Raw genomic sequence first — 23,458 nt, 5'->3', positions numbered from 1 at the left:
ACAGGAAATTAGGAACATGGATTTCATATGGATATGGACTGACATCAAAAAGTAATGACTATGGATTGACAGTGTGCATAGTGGAAAAAGTAGATTTATTTTATTTAATAGTAATCTTGAAAAGATTTTTTTCTTTTATATAGTATATAGTGTATAAATACATGATATTGTACACATTCATTATTTTGGGTTCAGGTCACAGTACATTACAATTGTTTATACAATAGAAAAATAAATCAAAAGAGGTGCAAAAATACAAAATAGCTTAATATTGGTCTCAGAACATGGCTAAAGGTAATTGGTAATTGCTTTTCAAGATTACTATTAAATCAAATAAATCTACTTTTTCCACTATGCACACTGTCAATCCATAGTCATTACTTTTTGATGTCAGTCCATGTCCATATGAAATCCATGTTCCTAATTTCCTATTCTTCCAAATAGTATAGATATCCCGATTTAGGAACTTTAGTCGGGGATACCCCCTTTTTTCACACGCACCACAAAAAAACAACAATAAGATTAATTCAAAGCCAAATGATCACATGAGAAACGGCTCCTCAGTTTTGATTTCTTTATTCTGTTACGTAGAAAAAACGATACAGCCGACACGTTTCATCCCAACTTGGGACTTCTTCAGGGCAATTTAGGAATAGTGCTTCATGCCTCTATGACTAGCAGAGACGACAAAGAGAACGCGCTGTGACTTGATTTGGAGTCCTCCTGCATGGAACTCCTCTACTTCCTGAAGATGTTTGCAGCTGTAGGCTGGATGTTGACATGTTCAATACAAATTTAGAATGCTGCACATTACTCAATGGATAGCCAGTGTGCCAAATTCGAAAAATGATTTCTAAGAATAAGAATTGTGGAAAGAAATTAGTAGAAAGGTATACTTATTACCACACCTCATTGTAATGCTGAGAAGCACGCACCTGTTAGAACAAGCTGGCCGATACTTACAGATTTCGCTTTTTATTTTTAATTTCCCCGGCATACTTGTTTTTGGTTCAATTTGAACTTACCAGACTGCAAAACAATGTTAAGTACAGTGCCCACTGACAATGAGTCCTCCTTGTCTTGTTGTGTTTGTGTTTTTTGTTTAAGAAGTGTCTGTGAGGTTAATTTTGTTGACTATTTTGTGTCCATATAATTCTGAGGTTTTATGAAAGAGATATACCCTTTTCAAAGTGTGAATCTTAGCTGGACATTGCATCATTCGTATGATTGTGATAACTGTGCTCTACACCAGTTTCTGCCCAATCTAGTGTTGAGATTAAAACAATGTCTGTTCTTTCAAACTTCTCTATCACTGTGCCATGAGCCCTCCGACCCACTTCAACCTCTGACTGAAAGCGGGTCATACATATTCATTACAAGTGTTGCCTGATACATCAGGTGGGTAAGTATGGACACAAATGGCAATAACAAATGTTGATGCATTTCTGTGCGTTGTTGTGCATTGATCTGTCAGGATCCAAGAATGAAGTGGACTCTTAAGAAACTAAAGCTGATTTTCCTGAGCCCCACCTCTGGGCCAGTCTCCCTTGCCCCCTTCTCCCAGATCATTGGAACTGTGATAGAAAGTGAGGAAATATTGGAGCATGTGTGTATATTTTATGTCCCAGCAAAATTGTTTATCCAGCTGGTTCGTCATTTAGCCCACTTTCCACGCAATATGTGGGGTTCAAACTCCCTCCTAACTTATCTCCACAACACTGGAAAAATAGCAATGCGCCAGATAAATAATAACAACAAAGTGTATGATGATTGCTTTAAATTATTTCACCCTGAACATTATCAGCAGTACTGGACATGTCCTTAATAATCTCATGTCTACCGTCATATGTGTAACACATTTTCTATATGTTTGATAATGATACATGTGTCACAGGTATTGCTGGCTCTTTTTTGTGTACTAAATACATTTAGGGTCGTTACAGAAGCGCTATTAATCAAAATTGAAGCGTGCATTAACCTGGACGCTTTAGCTGCATTTCTACGACCAGAAATTGTATGACTGAAACTGTCTGCCAGAGAAGGATTTTTTCATTTGCCACAACATTTCGCTGGAGGTAGAAACATACTTGTAGGTTGATCTTTTCCAAGTTCTGTGTTGATGAAATTAAAAAGATACACCTCATTAGCTTCCTCATATATCAATCGGAGTGACAAATGTAAGCTCTGAGTGCAAAGAGCCCTCACCTGCTCCATAGACTCTAATATATGAAAAAAGTTATCAAAGACCCCAGCAACTGGGTGGGCCAAGCAGACTGAGAAGCTACTTGGGAGAAATGCTGAATACCGGTGCTCTGATTTGAGGTGAGGTGGCACACATCTAATACTCCCCTTCCTCCATATACACTGCAGAATACAGTTCAAAAGGTTATGCCTCGCTAACAAGCAGTGGCGGCTGCTATTTACTGGGGTGGCGAGCGGGGGGAGGAGGAGGAAGAGGTATACAATAAAATAATTAAAAATGAAACACTTACCTTCACTCCGCCCACCCAGCCGGCTGCCGCTTCTCGATCCACTCACTGATGCCGCCTTTTGCTCTTAGGAAGCAGGAACCAGGGCACCCAGGCTCCTGACTCCCCTGGCAGCGTTGTGATTGGTCTGAGCACCGTGTTTCTACGCTCAGACGTGGAATTGGAACCTGGGCCTGTTCTGCACCCAGGCTGTAATGCAGCCTGGGTGCAGAATATGCAAAGTGCGCATGACTGTTATGGTCAGCCCCAGAGGGCCGGCCAAATAGGTATATGCACTTTAGAGTGGGCAACCACTCCTCCTCCTGGCCTCTGCCCCGGCAGTCCACCCGCCCACACCAGGAAACGGAAAACTAAAAAGATAACGCTGTTTAATATCATTTTACTTTTCCTTTAACTACTGCTCGGAGAGCAGTGAGGCGAGGCTCCTCCACCGTAGCAGAGGAGCCACCCCTGCTAACAAGGCACATTCAACTCAAGAAGACCCCTCCTAACCTTGCAGCTCTTCTTACCATCTCTGGCAGAGACAGAGAAAAGAGAGCTGCTTCCAGTCTCTGGAACTTCCCTTCTCCATCTCAGAATCCAAACTCACTGACTTAAAGGCAATTTATAAAAATCCATTTGTTCTACATTCACTTAAACTAATTTCCCCAAATATGTCTTATACAAATTAAGCACTGGCCACCTAATCCAGTTGTGTAGAGTTCTCCATTGTAGAAAAACACTACACAGAGGGAATAGGATCCCCTGTGCCATTGCACTTTTTTTTCCTTCACAAGGGAAACATATTTTCCACTAGAGATACCCTTCCTCTCCGTCCCTAGAAAATATGGGGGTGATGTGTTCCCTTTCTTAATCTGATAAGACAGTTATACCTGCCCTTGGTTGCAGTAAATCTCCAAGCCTTTATCGGGAGTTTTGGAATGCACACAAATGTATGTTGCCATTCACAAACTCACTAGGCAAACCATGAGTTGGAATGGCTGCTTCCCACCCCTTTAGTAAGATGAACGAAGGCAGAGAACTCGGCACTTGTGACGTAAATGGGTTTACGTCTTCAGGATTCCCGTGGATTCCTGACAGGTGTAAATATGGTAAATTCAGTGACAAACATATATTTATGATTGAATTACCATTGAGAATATGCCCAGGAACAATTTAGGGATTTTACTAATCGGATAGATGTTTCAAGTGTATTTAGCACTCGCCCTTATCTTAATTTTAATTTGAGGGGTGTTCATTATTATGATGATAATTAGTATTCATTTGATTTATTTGCGAAAAGCACATAATACATTTATAATGCATAATAAAATATGATTATTTGGGTGTGTATTAACTCATGGTTTAGGGTGGGGCTCTGCAATGTCACAAGCAGATGTAAGCGATTGTCTGACAAGTTCCTCTGACTTTTTGCCACGGCTAATCAACAACAGAATAACTCACTGGGAGGGATGCATGTCACCTGAAAGTTATATAATCACCTTCTACTTGGCGAGTGGCCTGAACATTGGCTACGTTGCACGACAATTCTACTTACATAGTGATGTAATCTATTAGTGACTACCTAATCCCATACTGATGGTACTGCTTTGTTCTGAAGTAATTAAGCTTTACTATATTTCATTTGGAAATTTGTAATTTTTCCCAGATGCTTTTATGCTTTAAAAGTTTTAATTTCAGATAAACACGTATAGATTTCCCACAATCTAACCCGATACAATTTAAGTCTTCCCTGGAATCAGGGAATTATTCTGTATGTTGCCAATTAGCGCTAAATCAGATGACATAAAACAGGTGGGTATATTCACAAGAACGTGTGATAACTACTGCAAGAGTTGCGTAACGCAACTTTCAACATCGCAGCCTATCGCGGGAAAACAACCCTGTGACGTGGAATTCACAACACGGCGGTAGCATGCGATAGTTTGCTGAAACCGCGGTCAATACCCGCGATACAATCACCTCGACGGAGATAAAAACACAAACCCCAATGCAAAAAAAACCTGCGATGGGCCAAAGTGCAATAAGAAAACAGTGACAACCCAGATGACGTCAGCAAAACTCACACGCAATGCGGGAAAAAGCAAATGAACGGCATACGGAAAATGCCACAGAACAAAATTCATCAACAGCGGAGTACCATGGATGCACCCTGGCCAACTACAGAGGACACATGCACACCACAACATCAAAGCACCGTGGAAGAACAGAACAGACAGGCACACCGCATGAAAGAGACCAGTGGCAGACAAATCAGAGCTGCAGGAGCGACACACCCACTGTGCAGCATACGCACATAAGCAGAAGTGCACCTTGACATTGACAACATCCCGGTACGAACAGCAACCCCTCCACAATTGAACACAGGACACAACTGGTTCAGCAAATGTGCACAACCTGGCAAATCACATCTGAAACCGCAGGGAAATGTTGCATGATAATGTACAAGTGCAACCTGAAAATATGTTTTAATCACACATGCAGTGCAGTTGGACATCTACTGTTGCATGATTGTCATGGACAGTCACAATGGGACATGCTCATGAGAAGTAAGTGTCAATTATGGTATTCCTACGGGCTATTGCTGCAGCAGCTACAGTGGCATGTGGGCCACCTGCCCCATCACCAGCATCATCATCTAGTACCTCTGGAACTGGGATCCATGGGGCCCTGGTGCGAATACAGATGTTGTCCAACTTCTTTAACGATAAGGTCTTGAAAATCGAACTGTCTCTAGACATCAACAACCCGCACCTCCAGAAGAGCAACCCGGCCTTCCCATTGGCAATCCCAACCAACTCCTTTCCTTCCCCCTGGCTAAGCTTTCGCCCCGTCCAGGAAACTGAGATAATCTCGCTGATCTCGACCTCCAAACCATCAGCACATGTCTCAGACCCTTTTCCCCCCTCTTTAATCAAAAAATGAAGCTTACCTTAGCGCCCATCTGGGGAAGAATCATAAACAGCTCCTTACAAAGCGTAGTGGTCCCCGATAGTCTAAAAATGGGGCAAGTCACTCCTCTGCTGAAAAAACCCGGTCTTGACTCAAGTGACTTGAACAATTTTAGACCGATATCCAACCTCCCTTTGCTTTCAAAAACACTTGAACGCTGCGTACTCCTGCAACTGACGCAACATCTGGACCACATCAACCTCCTGGACCCCCTCCAATCCGGCTTTAGACAAGGCCGTAGCACAGAAACTGCGATGCTGAACATCATAGACGACATTCATGTTTCTCTTGACGCTGACAAGTGCTGCCTCCTCATACTCCTTGATCTCTCCGCAGCGTTCGACACGGTGGACCACAAGCTCCTCATCATGACCCTTCAAGAAAGAGCCGGCCTCGGCAAGGTAGTTCTCAAGTGGTTCTCCTCCTTCCTACATAACCGTACGCAAATAATAAAAATGAAGAACTTCACCTCCGAAATCCAGCAGGTCAACAAGGGTGTCCCGCAAGGATCAGTGCTCTCTCCTCAGCTCTTTAACATCTACATGGAACCGCTCGCCAAGTTACTCAGGAACGCCAACATCCACTTCCACCTCTACGCGGATGACACGCAGATTTACCTGGAAACCTCTTCTCTTAAAGACATCCACAGACTTAACGATGTCCTAAATGAAGTTCAAGACTGGTTGACAAAGAATCACCTGAAACTCAACCCCGACAAGACAGAAACACTCCTCATCTCAAACAAAGAAGACAACCCTCAAATCACAGAGTGGCTAAAATCGATCGATGCTCTCAAAGGTAACCTCACGCTAGCCGACTCCGTCAAATCCCTGGGCTTCACCCTAGACCCCAAACTAACCCTGACAAACCACATTAAGAACTCGGCGAAAAGCGCATTTCTCAACCTCAGACTTCTGAACAAAATCAAACCTTACATTCCCAACAAGGACCTCAAACTAGCCACGCAATCTCTAGTTCTATCAAGACTGGACTATGGGAACTCAATCCTAACAGGCATCCCCAAATCGCACCTGGCCCCTCTAAAAACAACACTTCATGAGGCAGCGAGAATGATCACAGGCTGCAAAAAATCTGACCACATCTCCCCGGCACTCAAAGAACTCGAATGGCTCCCTGCGGAAATGCGGAGCACCTTCAGAACGGCCTGCCTCACCCACAAGGCCCTCCACACCGGCAAACCGGAATACTTGGCAAACAAGCTCAAAAAAGCAGGCCAAGCCAGAAGCTTGAGAAGCTCCAACTCCCTGCTGCTCATCTTACCAAAAACCAGAAAGAAGAGAACTGCGGACTGCTCGTTCTCAGGAAATGCTCCAAAAATATGGAACGCCATACCCCGGCACATCAGAACTATACCGTCCTATTCAGAATTCAAGAGCGAACTCAAATCCTTGTGCCTGATCCGTTCCCTTGGTTGCGGGTACCCTGGATCAGCAAGCGTCCCCTGAACCCATGCAGTAATATTGAATCCTGCTACCAAGAAGTCCTGCTGTCTGAACTTTTCCGCATTCCAAATTGTCGCTCGCTGATCGCTTTATTGGATTTGTGTCATATTGTTCTCTTTTCATTCCCTCTATTGTAAAGCGCTCTGCTACCTTCGGGTCTTGTTAGCGCTATAGAAAACTTCTAAATAAATAAATAATAAATAAATCTTGCACACGATGTCCCGGTAGTACAGGAGCTTCCCACCTGTCCCGTCCAGGCACCTGAAACGTGACTTCAAAACACCCAATGTGCGTTCAACTATGCCCCTGGTGTGTATGTAGGCCGCATTCTACTGCCTCTGGGTGGGTGTGGCCGGGTCTCGGAAGGGTGTCATCATCCAAGGGCAGAGTGCATATCCTTGATCACCTGTGACAGTGCAGGGAGAAAAGAGTCAATACTTGGTTCGGCAGGATGTGATGGCAGATCCACCAATCCAGTGACGCCCGTGTTGGCTATGTGTGGGGTGAATGTAAGCCAGCCCACAGAGAGTACCTGATGCTGGCAACTACACCAACAGTCATCAGGCACTCAGAAATGCAATGTCAGAACTATAAGGGGGATGAGTCGAGTTGTACAGGGCTAGTTGCCCCGGATGCACAGCGGCTGACATGGGCCTACCGCCATGGGACGCTGACCTGCGGGAAACTGGGGTAGGGTCATGAGGGCAGAGCAGTGCTTCAAATGTGTTATGGCTGCATTTGGCATCTCCACACGTTCACCTGTTGTGTGGCTACGGTACCATGAAATGTCTGTTTTGGGTGCAGGGGTAGCCCTGGATGACCATGGAGTGGTGTAGTCGAGTCTGGTAGGTGGTCATGTAGTTTGACATGTTGAATGTGGTTTGGTCACATGTGCATCACCTTAGTTGTGCTTTGTGCATTGGAGGCTTTGGGATGTGTGGTGTGTTGATTTGGTACTTACCAACGAGCAGTCCAGTTCTATGTGTGTCATCCAGGAAGCGCTGGTTGATGATGGACTGTCGGAAGATGAAGGAATCATGCACAATGCCTGGGTAGTTGGCATCGACATTGGTGAAGAGTCCCTGGTGGTCCACTATTGCCTGCACATTGATGGAATGTGTGTGCTTTCTGTTGCGGTAGGGGTGTGCAGTATCCGCAGGGGCCACAAGTCGGACATATGTGCAGTCGATTGCCCCTAACACAGCCAGGAATCCGGCTATGGTGTAGAAGCTTTGTTTTGTCTCCAGCTGTTCCTGCGCAGTGTTGGGGAAGTGGACGTACTGGGGTGTGTAGCTGAGGATGGCATCCAGGACAGGTGTGATGAACTTTGATAGGGCTGGCTGTGAGACCCGTCCGACTCTGGCAGTTGTTGGTTGGAAGGTACCAGAGGCCAACAGGTGCAGCATAGCCAGCAGTTTTTTCTGCGGAGGGATGTTGGTTTTCCGCTGTGTTGGGACTGTCAGCCTGTGAGCGATGTGGGTCATGATGCGGAGAATGGTTGTCCTTTTGAGCCTGTAGTGGGCAACGACTTATTCAGGCGTTAGGTCTGTAAGAGTGGTGTGTTTTCGGTAGGTCCGCTGTCTAACTCTGTGCTGCCTCTGTGGTGGTCCTGGGGGGTGGTGGGTCCGGGTCCTCAGGGTGGTGCCAGTGGGTGTTGTGGCCCTGTTGGGGCTCCGAGCTGCATGATGAGTAGCTCCATGGCATTGTTTGTTTATCGGGTTTGGCTGTGTGCAGGGCTCCATTGCCTACTGCAGGTAGTCGTCCGTCTTTACACCTGCTTGAGGAAGGTTTTAAATACCTGCGGCTACTGTGGCTTATCTCCTGTTTTTAGTTCGCTTCGCGGATCTGTCAATTTGTTGTGAAAGTGGTGTTGTTTTTTCATGTGTTTTTGCACGGAAACGCCTACTCTGCATCTCATTAGGGTTAGTTGGTGGAGTCCACCATGGTGTTAGGTTTTGGGGAAGTTATCGCAGGAATACTGATGATGTTCGCTGTTTGCACCAGCTTCTGAATGGAGTGTTAGTTCTATTTCCACTTTTGATGCATTAAGGTGGCGATAAATCGGAGTTAAGTCCTTGTGAATATGCCCCTGAGTGTCCACAAGTCTCCAGTGGGTTCTATTCTTGTGATATGTGTAGTAAAATGATGGGAATTTGGCCTTCTGCTGGTCGCAGTTAGCTTCAAATAAAGAGTGTTATTGGTACCCATATAAGTCATTTTGGTGACCAGTCAATCAAAATGCCACCCAGGTGCTCAAACTATCATACCATCCCATTATTTCTAGAAAATGTCAAATATGAAAGACACTGCATGCACCACTATATTCTATGATAAAAAACCTAGTGAAGACCCTGCTCTAGGTTTATTACAACACTAGCAGCCCGTCCCGACGTTGTCCGGGAGCAATGCAATTAGGCTTCAGGGCCCCTGCCCGCCCTGACGTTGTCCGTGGGTCCCCGGAGCCTTCCTCCATATATTGCAGTATTATACCTCTATGTTTACTTTGTACGCTTTTGTAACCTGCACACGCAACTTTTTCCTCCTGTAATGCACCATTTGGCTCACTTTTTTAATGCACCGTTTGCTTCCTCTTGCTACCTGCACACGTCACTTTTTCCTCCTATACCTCTATGTTTACTTTCTACGCTTGTGTAACCTGCACACATAACTTTTTCCTCCTGTAATGCACCGTTTGGCTCACTTTTTTAATGCTCCGTTTGCTTCCTCTTGCTACCTGCACACGTCACTTTTTCCTCCTATACCTCTATGTTTACTTTCTACGCTTGTGTAACCTGCACACGTAACTTTTTCCTCCTGTAATGCACCGTTTGGCTCACTTTTGTAATGCTGAGTTTGCTTCCTCTTGCTCACGATGTATGATTTGTAACCTGCACACATAACTTTTTCCTCCTGTAATGCACCGTTTGGCTCACTTTTGTAATGCTCCGTTTGCTTCCTCTTGCTCACGATTTTCATTTTTGCTTCATTTTTCCGCCGCTCACCGCTCCTAAATAAATAAATAAATACCCTACGTCATCTGCCGCTCACCGCTCCTCCCCGCCTGTCCACCACTCCTCCCCGCCTGTCGGCCGCTCCTCACCGCCTATCCGCCGCTCCTCACCGCCTGTCCGCCGCTCCTCATCGCTCCTCCCTGCGCCATGTCAGCCGGTCCTCCTCCCGCTCCTGGACGCCGGTCCTCCTCGCGCTCCTGGACGCCGCTCCTCCCCGCGCTCCTCACCTCGGGCACGCACGTCACAGCCGGCGCTTCTTCCAAGGGACTACTTTTTTTTCGGTAAATTTTTTAAATAACGTATATTTATTACGTTGATATAGCCTATGTCCATCTGCACACCCTGATGATTACAACGATGTATCAGGTGTGTGGATTGGCGCTGTGGTTCCCGAGTTTACCCGCCTCAAAGGTTCAAAGTTCTTCCTTTATAATAGTAGTATAGATGTACAAGGTAAACACTGCACAGGTGTACCTCATGTACCAGAACCTTTTTGCCAATAACCTCTAGAATTGCACAGACATGTTGTCATATGGTCTGTGTGTATGTATATATATGCATATGTATATGTGTGTGTATATATATTTATATATATATATATATATATACACAGACACAATGCATATATATTTTCAGTGAAAATTGTGTTTTCCTAATTATAACTAATCTTAAACCTTTTTTTTTCATTGCATTAGACTTTTTGTTTTGTAAAAAATGTTTCAACTCATAACATTTTGCTTATTATGCTTTTAATTTTGTTTGCAAGTGGTACTTGTGAGGTAGGTTATAGTTCATAATGAATGTAGAGTGGAGTGGCATAGAGTGGAGTGGTTTACAGTGGAGTACTGGAGTAGTCTGGAGTATTGTGTCATAGAGTAGTGTGGAGTATAGTGGCATGGAGTGGGGTAGAGGAGATGCCTAAAGTGTCACAGGGCTGAGTAGAGTGTCGTAGAGTATCACAGAGTGGAGTCGATTGTCACAGAGTGGAGTGGAGGGGTGAAGAGTTTGGTAGAGTAGAGTAGAATGTAGTATGATGGAGAGGCATAGAGTGGCGTTGCACATAGTTGAATGTCGTACAGTGGCATAAACTGGAGTAAAGTGTTGTAGAGTGGAGTGCGGTAGAGTGGAGTAGCATATGCTAAAGTGGAGTAATGTGTCATAGAGCTGCACAGAGTGGAGTAGAGTACTGTAGAGTGGAGTGGCATAGAGTGGAGTAGAGTGTCATGGAGTGGACAATGGTAGAGGATCTTAGAATGGAGTGGCATGCTGTAGAATGGAGTGGAGTGGCATGTCATAGATTGGACTAGAGTGACATAGAATGGAAAGGCATACAGTGGAGTGAATGTTGTAGAGTGGCGTAGAGTGGAGTGGAGTGGCATGTAGTAGAATAGAGTGGGATGGCATGTCATAGAGTGGTGTGTCGTAAAGTGTCTTAGAGTGAAGAGGCATAGAGTGGAGTGGAGTGGCGTGTCATAGAGTGGAATGGAATGTCATACAGTGGAGTGGCAAGGAGAGTTGTAGAGTGGAGAGGGGTGTCGCAGAGTAGAGTAAAGTGGTGTAGAGTGGAGTGGCATGTCATAGAAAAGAGTTGAGTGTCATGTAATAGAGTGGTGTGTCTTAGAGGAGCATAGAGTGGAGAGGCATAGAGTGGAATGTCATGTCATACAGTAGTGTGGCATATCAGAGAGTGGAGGTGAGGGGTTTTACAATGGAGTGGTGTGCCATACAGTGGTGTGGTGTTGAGTGTCATAGAGTGGAATGAAGTGTTGTAAAGTGGAGTGGTGTGCCACGAATGGAGTACCATGTTGTAGAGGCAATTGGTGCAGCATATTGTAGATTAGAGTGTCTTAGAATAGAGTTGGGGGCATAGAGTGGAGGAGGATGTCGTAGAGTTGAGAGAAGTGGTGGCTATATAGTGGTGTATCATAGAATGTCTTAGAGTGGAGGGTCATAGAGTGGAGTGGCATGGAATGTCTTAGGGTGAAGTGTCGTAGAGTGGAGTGGGTGTCGTAGAATGGAGTGGCATGTTATGAAGTAGAGCGGAGTGGTGTAGAGTGGAGTTTCATGTGGTAGAGTTGAGTAGAGTGGCGTGTCATAGAGTGGCATGTTGTAGAGTGTCTAAGAGTGAAGGGGCATAGATTGAAGTGGTGAAGAGTGCAGTGGCATGCCATAGAGTGGAGTGGCATGTTGTAGAGTGGACTAACATGTGGTGGAGTGTTGTGTCGTACACTGCAAGGGCATAGAGGGGAGTAGAACGTTGTAGAGTGGAGAGGTGCGTCATAGAATAGAGTGGAGTGGCATGTCATAGAGTGGCATGCCATAGAGTATAATAGAGTGGAGTTGCATAAAGTGGAACAGTGAAGTTGAGTGGGGTAGAGTGGAGAAGTGTGTCATGGAGTAGAGTGGAGTAATGTGGCATGGAGTGGCATTGCGGGAGATGCTCAGAGTATCTTAGAGTGGAGCAGAGTGTCATAGAGAGATAAAGAGTGGAGGTGCAACTGTCAGAGCGGGAGACACTAAATCGTTTTGGGAGATATTGGCAATATGGTAAAGTCAATGCTGCCACTGGTGTCGATGACAATCTCCAACAACAGATCTCGGTGGCTCATTTCTAAAAACTCTATGGAGCCAAGTCCGACTGTGAGAGGAAAGAGTTGAAAAAAATCACTTCCTCCTTTTTAGGTGAAGGCACCCCTCTGATTCTCCAGTATAAGGGCATTCTGGATTCCACCACAGCATTCCCAGCACATAAAGCGCCAGTCCCTGATTCCATTCCTGGAGATCTTTTTGTAACTGAACCCTTGATCTGGGCCTCCTATTTTCAACTGCTTTTTTGCTCTCTACTGGAAGGTGGTCGGATTCCAGGGTCTTGCCTGAGATTGTTCTGATTTATAAAAAAAAAGGCTGCAAAGACAACCCAGGGAATTATAGGCTCATCAGCCAAACTGACACCTTCCAAAAACTCTTCAGACGTCTTATTTTAGGTCAGTTTCTTGATTTGGGTTAAGGGCAGTTCATTCTTTCTGAGATGCAGGTGGGGTTTAGGAAAAGGGTTAGTACATTGGATCAAATACTTTACTTCTGTGGCCTTTATTGGAAAAATGTTACACTTGACAAAGGCTATTTGCATGTGGTCCTTGTCGCCTTATGGTTAACCCTGGGTCTGTAACTCTGCTCTCCCAGTGGAATTTGCGGAGATTTGCCTACTTTGCGTACTGTTGCAAATGCGGAGGTAGGCAAAACTCTGCCTCTGTGGTGGTGCGGCGTAATCCGCTCCCTCTCCCCTCCCAAATCCTTGAAAATTTTAAAAAGACGCCACTTCCCTATGTATCTGCCGCCTCCCCTGTCTGGCTGCTCTCCTTCCAACTCCTCGCGTCCTTCTGTAATTAAAAAAACACTGCATTGTACGTCTTGCACGTGCGCATGCACAATCGCAAGACGTACAACGTAGTATTTTTTTGATTTGGGTATTCCTCCAACTAACCACCTAATTAGGTCATGATTTATTATGTATTGGAATAGACTTTGGTCAACAGAATAACTGGAAACCTATAGAGTCTTGATTGAGACACTTCTAAAATTTCAGGATTGTGAGAAGAACAACTGGTTTCCATATATTAAGTCTGTGTTATATGAAATAGGCCTGCGTTCATTGGGGGATACCCCGACACAGCAAGGCTAGTTCGACGTTCCGTGATTAAAGATCATTTAAAGGAGCATTTGTGGCTGAGGGAACTGAAATATGTCAAACCAGTTCCAAAATAGAAAGATCACCCCTGCCTATAAACTGTTTTTTTATATCCTCCCAGAATCTACTCCACCGCAACTTCATGTAATATGGAGTTATGGGGTCCTGCAGGTGAATAGCTTTTGTGAGAAATGACGCTTGAAGTATTGCAGTCCCAGCAAGTGCCCTTCTTGTAATCTAGTGGAGAAAACTCTTCATAATTTTGCCATTTTATGTTCCACATAAGCTAGGCCATGCAAAAAATAGTTTAAATGTGTGTAAACTCCTGGGTTTCTGTCATTATGTGCCTGCACTATGTACTTTATGCTCTTACACTAGAGAGGTGGTTGTTGTTGGAATGACAAAAACATTTCATGCTGCTTGGCTCATCAGTATTCCTAGTGCAAAAGTGATAAAGTGTTGATAGGTTTATTTTTTTTAAAACATATTTAATTGAGTTTAAGTGGTGCAATCCGAGCCACAGCCCAGCACATACATACTGAGACATCTGATAAATCATAAAAACGAGATTTTATATATATATTTATAAACAATAACATATGTAACCAAAGCAACTTACAGTTTATTAACCAAGTTGTAGTGTTTGTGACACCAGAGCTATGATGTTGGATGTGACATGGTTGTGGCGTGTTGTGATATGGAGAGGACGGGGAACATCCTCCTTAGTGGGTCTGGGAGTTGATAAGTTTTAATTGTATCATTCATCTTCCTTTTTCTTCATATGAGTTCTTTTATCATAGATGTACTCCACCTGTATGTTTACTGAAAGCTATTTTTAAATATGCCTGTGCTGCTCTGTGTCCTATTTATCATGCGTTCTTACGACTAAGGCACTTGCACTTTGTATGTGATTTATGGTATTTATTATTTATTAAACCATATTGATTGCTTTATATTTTTAATCTTTTTGCAATGGTTTTTTGGGGTTTCATATCCAAAATAAACATTCTTTTAGTTTGAGTGGAGTAAAGTGTCTAGGAGTGGTATAGACTGGAGTAGAGGGTTGTAGAATGGAGTGGCACAGATTGTCATGGAGTGGAGTATCATAGAGTGGAGTAAAGTGCCATAGAGTTGAGTAGAGCTAGTGGTGTAGCATAGAGTAGACTAAAGTGTCATAGGGTGGAGAAGCATGTCATAGAGTGGAGGGGTGTGTTGTAAAGTGGGATGGTGTAGAGTTTGGTAAAGTGTCCTACAGTGGAGTAGAGTGGAGTCGAGTGGCATAGCTTATGCGAGTGGGGTAAAGTGACCTAGATTGCAGTAGTGTGCCATAGAGTGGAGTGGCATGTCGTAGAGTGGAGTTACTTGTTGTTGAGTGGATTGAATTGTCATAGAATAGAGTGGTGTATTGTAGATTAAAGAGGGGTGGCGTAAAGTGGAGTAGCATTTCTTAGAGTAGAGTGGCATATCATAAATTGGGGTGTCATAGTGTGTCATAAAGTTGTATGTCATAGAATGGAGTGATATTGAGTGAAGTAGAGTGGAGTGTCATTGAGTAGAATGGCGTGTTGTGGAGTGGCGTGTTGTAGAGTAGAGTGGAGTGGCCTAGAGCGGAGTGGGATGTCAAAGAGTAGAGTTGAGTGGTATGGCTTAGAGTGTCTTAGGGCCAAGGTGCCTGGAGTAGAGTTACATGGCGTGTCGTAGATTGGAATGGTGTCGTAGAGTGGAGTGGCTTGTTGTAGAGTGGAGTGGCATGGAGTGTCATAGAGTAGAGCCCCATGGACAGGCTTGTTGTAGAATGGATTGCATCTCATAGAGTGGAGTAGTGCTTTCAATACTGGAGTGGAGTAGAGTGGCAACTGGTCGATTCAAGTATAGTGGAGAGACATAGAAGAGAGTGGAGTGGCGTAGAGTGGAGTGGTGTGTCGTACAGTACAGTGGACAAGTGTCATAGAGTAGCATATCATATAATGTCTTAGAGGGGAGTAGCATAGAGTGTAGCACAGTAGAGTGGGGTAATGGAGTAGAGGGGAGTACTGTGTCATAGAGTGAAGTGGAGTAAAGTGGTGTCAAGTAGCATGCATAAAGGGAGTTGTTGAAAGTGTAATAGAATGGAGTAAAGTGGCATACAGTGGAGTAGAGTGTTGCAGAGTGGAGTGGCATAAAATGGAATACAGTGTTGTGGAGCGAAGTGAAGTGGAGTGTTGTTGAGTGTAGTAAAGTAAAGTGTGGAGGGAAGTAGAGCAAAGTGGAGTTTGTAGTGTTGAGTGTAATAAAGTGTCATACAGTGGAGTGGCATGTCATAGAGCAGAGTGGCATGCCGTATAGTGGGTGGTGGGTTGTAGATAGATATTTAGATACAATTTCTTTATTGGGTTAAATTTTTAACCATAAAAGATCTAAAACCTCATAAAAACACAATAAAAGCAAATACATACATAAAAACATGACTCATTGTGCAAACTACATAAAAGCTAGTCAAACTATCACCAAATACCATTATACAATGTACAATAGGTACATAATGGATCTGACTATCAACAAGTGCCGGTTGATCTGAGGTAAACAGAGTTCAGTAAAATCAGAAAAATTATTCAAGAAAAACAGATGCACTACGGCCAAGCACATTGAATCTTGACCACACAACTGAAAAAGTGACCCATATATACATATGTACAGAAGTTCCCCATCCTGGTGAGGAAAAGCATGGCCGGCCTCACTTGCATAAGCTTAGTCTCCTTCAGAATCAGCATCAAATACTTTTTTCTTGGGAGAGAATAATAACTGCAAAACATTGTTATGATCATCAATGTACCCCAATCTAGGCCTAGGTAGTTACACAGGGGTTTAATTAGAGCACCTGCGTCACTCTTTCACTGCTGTTGCAGTGGCATGGTTAAATATGCGCCACATTGCGCTCTATTTACAAAGTGATGCATGTAGGCAGGTGTGTCACTTTGAAAAGCCCGGCGCCACATTTTACCTGCGTCAGGTATCATGTATGCAGGGCGGGCGTTACCCCACATCCAAGCCTCGTAGAAGTGGCGCATTGAAATATTTAATGTTTCAGTGCGCCACTTCTAGGACACCATTGCGTCAAATCTTTACGCCTGCCTCATTGCAGGTGTAAGGGTGATGCAGCGCTATATTCAAAGCCACTCCCCTGCTTTGCTGGAGTTGTGCCACGCTTCCGACACAACTCCAAGAATCATCAGGTTTGTGCCAACAGATATATCGGTAATACTGACGTATCTGTCATTCCTTTCGACATGATATGTCATACAGTAAATATGACGCATCCATCATGGCGTAAGGAGGGCACACTGAGTAGTGACGCATCGCTGTTTTCGCATAACGATGCGCCACTTCTCATAAATAAGGCCCACAACTTTGTACCTACATTTGTCCTACCTTGCTCTGTATAACGGTTCTAGCACTGAACATTTGCCTAGTTATGTGCTGAATAAATGTTGATCTGTTTTCTCTGAAGCTGGACTCATTTATTATGCATGAGGATTCCTAGTATAATAGCTTAATCCAATACCCAGGATGTACACAGCATGATTAACATCATCTGTGTAATAACTCTGTACAAAAGTCACTGCTATCGTCATCCTTGCACGACAGGTCCACTATACATAATGGCAAACCATTACATATCTAGGTAGAACCCCTGAGGGTACCTTTAGGGTATAAAAGAACCACATCTTCTATGGCTAATCAGAGGAGAAACTTCCACGCTGACACAAGACGGTGGGGTCCCTGCGCGCAGATGCTCCAGCACGCAGTGGTATGGCATCCCTTGCGGGGTGTCCAACTCGAGACCAAGACAGGGGCCTTCGTTCTCTCCCATCAGGCAATGGGGTTGTCTCTTTCCGAGGGGATTCTTGGCTTTACACCTACGTACATGCTAGGTACATTTAAGTACACTTGGATAGGGTCTGCATTGTAGGAGTACGCAGGATTACCACCATGTATATATATATATGCCTGCATATATTCACTGTTTTAGCACCCTGATAAAGTTCTACCTTTTAAACTTTTACATCTGTTTCTGCCTAATGATTGTTGAAGCAAACATGTTTTATACTAGAATGATGCTGGTTCCATAAATGCTTATTGAAAACGCCCCTATTGTTTAATCTGTATATTTCTCTGAGACTAAGTGAGCACGTTTGACTGAAGCGAAATGTGATGTACTGTTTCCACGATCCCTGTAGCATCTAGGGTTGTCATGTTCGATAGTTGCCAGAAACTATTAGCTACTTGGTAAGGTAAGAGGGCTTATGGTGACCCTTTGAGCTAGCTGGTTTAAAGGCTAACATATCCTTTTGGGGTGTCTGGAATCAGTCTGGACCCAATCTCTTATTTTATGTTGTCTAAACACACAGATCCTATATAGAGTTGTATGAACTTCATGGCAGCATAACCACATGCAACAGTGTCTGCCCTGAGGCACCATCACACCCACAGGGGCCTAAGCGGCAACCTGTCATCCATTCTTTGGGAAAACTAACCAGTGGGAAAAACGAACAAGTTACTTACCTTCGGTAACGCTTTTTCTGGTAGATACAGTATTTGCCTGTGGATTCCTCACCTTGTGAATATCCCCTTGCATCAGCAACATTCAGAAATTCTTTTTGTAGCTTCGCACCGACGTGGACGACGTCATAGAGGCAAGGCATCGCGCGCGACTCCGCTGACGTCCCCTACACCATAATAGGTCCACGCCGGCGTTATGACATCAGTTCCACCCTTTTTTCTGTGCCTTCGAGGCACACGGACGGACCGATGACAGTAGATATACACACAGTATACACAGCACACAAATGCCAAGATAACACACACAGTGTGAAGTAAATGTAGGAATGCAATTAAAATAAAACATTTCCTTGACAATAAAAATATTTACATTACAATAAACTCAGGTATAGAAGAGTGGACAATGGGGAGGCGGGTGGGTCAGTGAGGAATCCACAGGCAGATACTGTATCTACCAGAAAAAGCGTTACAGAAGGTAAGTAACTTGTTCTTCTGATAGATACATCTGCCAGTGGATTCCTCACCTTGTGAATAGAGTCCCACAGCAGTCCCCACTCCCGGAGGAGGGAGTCCACTCTCCTATACCAGAAAATCTTGGAGGGCAGAGCGCACAAAGTGGCCGTCCCTCCTCACCTCGGTATCCAAGCAGTAATGCTTTGCGAAAGTGTGGAAGGAGGCCCAAGTTGCGGCTCTACAAATATCCTCCACAGGTACACCTCTGGAAAGAGCAGTTTTTGAAGAATTAGCTCTAGTAGAATGAGCCCTTATACCCTCTGGAGGTTCCTTACCCGCCAGGGAGTAGCAGATTTTGATGCATAAAACAATCTATCTCGAGAGCGTGCGCTTGTGCACCGCCTTCCCCTTCTTGCAGCCAGCAAAACCAACGAACAGCTGGTCATCCGACCTGAACTCTCTTGTCCTGTCCAGGTAGAAACTCACCGCCCTCTTAGGGTCCAAGCGGTGAAGCCTTTCCTCCTCCTTGGAAGGGTGAGGGGGCGGATAGAAGGTAGGGAGGGTAACGGACTGCCCCAGATGGAATGGAGTTACCACCTTCGGCAGAAAAGCAGCCCTGGTCCTGAGAACCATTTGTTCAGCATGAATGGACAAAAATGGGGGCTTTGAACTAAGAGCTTGAAGCTCACTTACCCTCCTTGCCGAGGTAATTGCCACCAGAAAAACAGTCTTGAAAGTCAAAAGTTTCAAGGGACACTTGTGCAATGGTTCGAAAGGCGAACCCATCAAAAACGTAAGCACAAGGTTCAAATCCCATCGAGGAACAATAAAAGGCGTTGGAGGAAATTTATTGGTAAGGCCCTTGATGAATCGTAATACAATAGGAGATTTAAATGAAGAGGGCTGTTCCAGCAAACAAAGGAAAGCCGATAAGGCTGATAAATAACCTTTGATAGTTGCCACCGCAAAACCCTGTTGGGCCAAGGAAAGTGCAAATTGAAGTATATTGGACAAACGAGCCCTTAAAGGGTCAATGGATTTCTCCCTACACCAAACAACAAATTTAGACCATCTATAAGAATAGATAGACTTAGTGGAGTCACGCCTGGCCGACAAAATGACACCCACCACATCGTGTGGGAGAGAAAAGGAACTCAGATTGCCCCGTTCAATCTCCAGGCATGAAGGTGTAAGGTCTGGAGGTGGGAGAGGAGATCTGCCCTGTGAGGGAGACGGAGCGGCGAGCACGAGGAGAGGTGGAGAAGATCTGTGTACTACACCCTTCTTGGCCAATCCGGGGCGATCAATATATCTTGTGCCCGGTCTTGGCGAATCTTCCTCAGAACCCGAGTAATCAAGGGTATGGGAGGAAATGCGTAAAGGAGTTGCGAGTCCCAACTCAACTGAAACGCGTCCCCCAGTGCTCCTTGCATCGGAAACTGGAGACTGCAGAAATACAGGCAGTGAGCATTCTCGTGAGTGGCAAACAGGTCCACCTGAGGAGTTCCCCTAGTCCGGACGACGTGACGAACCACCTCCGGGTGAAGCCTCCACCCGTGGTCGGCCAAGAACTGCCGACTGAGATTGTCTGCACATACGTTCAGAACCTCGGCCAGATGATTTGCCATCAGACAAATCTGATGGTCCTGAACCCAGGACCAGAGACGCAGAGCCTCTCTGCAGAGACACTGCGACCCTACTCCTCCCTGCTTGTTGACATACCACATTGCGGTGGTGTTGTCCGTCAGGACTTGAACTGACCGACCGCAAAGGGAAGGGAGGAAGGCCTTGAGCGCTAAACGTATGGCCCGCAACTCTAGAAGGTTGATGTGAAGCAACCTTTCCTCTGGAGACCAAAGACCCTTGACCTCCAGATCCCCCAGATGAGCACCCCACCCTAGAGTGGATGCATCCGTTATCACTGTGGCCACCGATGGAGGTAGTTGAAAAGGCTTTCCCTGTGACAGATTGCCCCCCGCGCTCCACCAAGACAGATCCGCCGCAGTTTCTCTTAAGATCCTGACTGACTCTCTGAGATCTCCGTTGTGCTGATACCACTGCCTGCGGAGGCACCACTGGAGCGCCCTCATGTGCCAGTGTGCATGGTTGACCAACAGAATGCAAGAAGCCATCAGACCGAGCAGACGAAGGACCTTCAGGACTGGTACAACCGCTCCACTGTGAAATAAAAGAATCATTTCCTGTATGTTGTGAATCCTTTGAGGAGGAGGCAATGCATGACACACAGTAGTGTCCAGTACCGCACCTATGAACAGGTTGCGCTGGGAGGGCACCAGGTGAAACTTGGGTACATTTATCGAAAAACCCAACCTGTGCAACAACTGAGTTGTCTCTTGCAGATGATGGAGCACTATCTCTGGAGATTCTGCCTTGATAAGCCAATCATCCATATACGGAAATACAGGTATCCCCAACCTTCTGAGATGTGCAGCCACCACTGCCATCACCTTGGTGAAGACTCGAGGCGCAGTAGTAAGACCAAACGGAAGGACTGCAAACTGGTAATGTTGCGACCCAACCGTGGAACGGAGATACCTGTGCGACTTCAGGATAGGAATATGAAAATATGCATCCTGTAAATTGATCGACACCATCCAGTCTTCTTCCAGCAGCTCCTGAAGAACCTGCGCAAGGGTGAGCATCTTGAACCTCTCCTGTTTGAGATAGAGGTTCAAAATCCTGAGGTCCAGGATTGGACTAAGTCTGCCATCCTTCTTGGGGATCAGGAAATACCGGGAGTAGCATCCTTGACCCCTCTCCTGCTCCGGAACCACCTCTATCGCACCCTTTCTGAACAGTGCCAGGACTTCTTCCTGCAGGAGAAGCAGGTGGTCATCCGAACAAAAACCCTGGCAAGTAAGTAATTTGGGGGAAACTCCTGGAAAGGAAGAGCATACCCATTCTCCACGAGATTGAGAACCCAAAGATCTGATGTAATCAATTCCAAATCTCGTAGGAACTGGGTAAGCCGACCCCCCACTGGGCCCACATGATCCAGAATGGCGGATCTAGGGCTGCTTTGCTGCATTGGCAGGGGGCTGGGAAGGGGAAGAGGAGGAGGAGGAAGAGGAGGAGGGTTGACGACCTCTGGGACGAGCTCTTTGTCTGCCCCTATAAGACTTGTACAGTGTATTTTGCTGCTGCTGAAGCTCACCTTCCTCCATGTCTTCATCCCAATACCTCTGCTCCTCCAGAAGCCTCTGTGCCTCACGCCTCGACCTCTCCTTCACAAACGAAGCCGACGCATCCATGACCGACTCCGCTGGAGTCAGAGCCGGCGTCAAACCCGAAGTCGGGCGAGGCAGCTTAACTCGAGGTCGAACCGTATTCGGCATCGGAGTCGAGGGTACCGGCGTCGAAGGAACCGGCATCGATGGATTCGGCGTCAACGGCTTTGGCGTCGAAGGCTTCGCCAGCGTCGGAAAATGCCAATGTGGTGCTGGAGCCGGCATGAAAGGCATAAAAGGCGCAGGAGCATAAGCCTGGGGAACACCCAGACTAAACGCCATAGGACCCGTGGGACCAACAGGTGCACCAGACGGGTACATTGCGCTGGAGTAGACCCCAAACATGGCATTGAGGAATTGCATCGGATCCTAACCTGGAGCCGGAAAGGCAGGATATGAGACCCCTGGTTGCTCCTGAGGGAGCGGAGTCATCACAACGTCGACCTCCTCTTCAGGCTGGTGCACCGGAGTCGACTGACCCGCAGGCAACAGAGCCTCAACTTCACCAACTTCCTCTTCCTCATCTTCATCCTCCTGGCCCGAAGGATGGGACGGACCCGGAGACGGATTCACTAGCTGCTTCGGTGACCCAAGCGAATCCGCACGCGAAGCCTCACCCTCGGAGACCTGCGCTTCCGAAGCCGAAGGCACCACCTCCTTCCGAAGCAGCTTAACCTGCGACTTCGGTCTCAAACTCGAGTCCTTCTCAGAATGATGTCTGGACTCATGGCTCCTCTTCTTGTGCTTCTTCCTCGAGGACCTCGAAGCATGAGCAGAAAATGACTCCGATTGCGACCTCGAACGAGACCTCGACCTCGAACGCCGAGTTCGCGACTTTGAAGTTTTCTTCTCCTTCTTACTTTTTAATTTTGCAACAAGGAGCTTCGTCTCCCTCTCTCGAAGGGCCTTTGGTGTCATCTTCTTGCAAGATTGTCAATCCTCTACGTCATGGTCAGAGCTCAGACACCAGACGCAGCACTCACACGGGTCAGTGATTGACATTGTCTTGCCACATTCCCCGCAAGCTATAAATCCGGTCTTCTTCGACGACATCTCGACAGAAGACAATAAAACACAGAGAAAAATCACAGACTAACAAAGTTACTGTAACAGCTACAGATGATCCCTTGAAAACCGTTAGCGTTGATGACGCGAAAAAAAGGGAACTGATGTCATCACGCCGGCGTGGGCCTATTATGGTGTCAGTGACGTCAGCGGAGTCGCGCGCGATGCCGTGCCTCTATGACGTCATCCACGTTGGCGCGAAGCTACAAAAAGAATTTCCGAATGTTGCTGACGCAAGGGGATATTGACAAGGTGAGGAATCTACTGGCAGATGTATCTATCAGAAACATTCATCTTAAATATGAATAAAAGACGTTGATGGTAAATGTTACTCACCCATATAAGGTATGGTTCCAGACAGCCCACTGTCTGTGTCAGAAAATAAGCCCACATAGACGGTTTAACAGATTCAATATCCTCACGGTTAGCCGATAGCTGTATTAAAAAGGTTTGCTTAACCCACCGGTCTTGATGGGTTGCAGAGTGAAGTGGAGTGGAGTGTCATACAGTGGAGTGAAGTGTCTTGCAGTGGAGTGGCATGTCATAGAGT

The sequence above is a fragment of the Lissotriton vulgaris genome, chromosome 7 (assembly GCF_964263255.1).
Source record: "Lissotriton vulgaris chromosome 7, aLisVul1.2, whole genome shotgun sequence".
NCBI lineage: Eukaryota > Metazoa > Chordata > Amphibia > Caudata > Salamandridae > Lissotriton > Lissotriton vulgaris.
Note: the sequence above shows the minus strand (reverse complement) of the source record.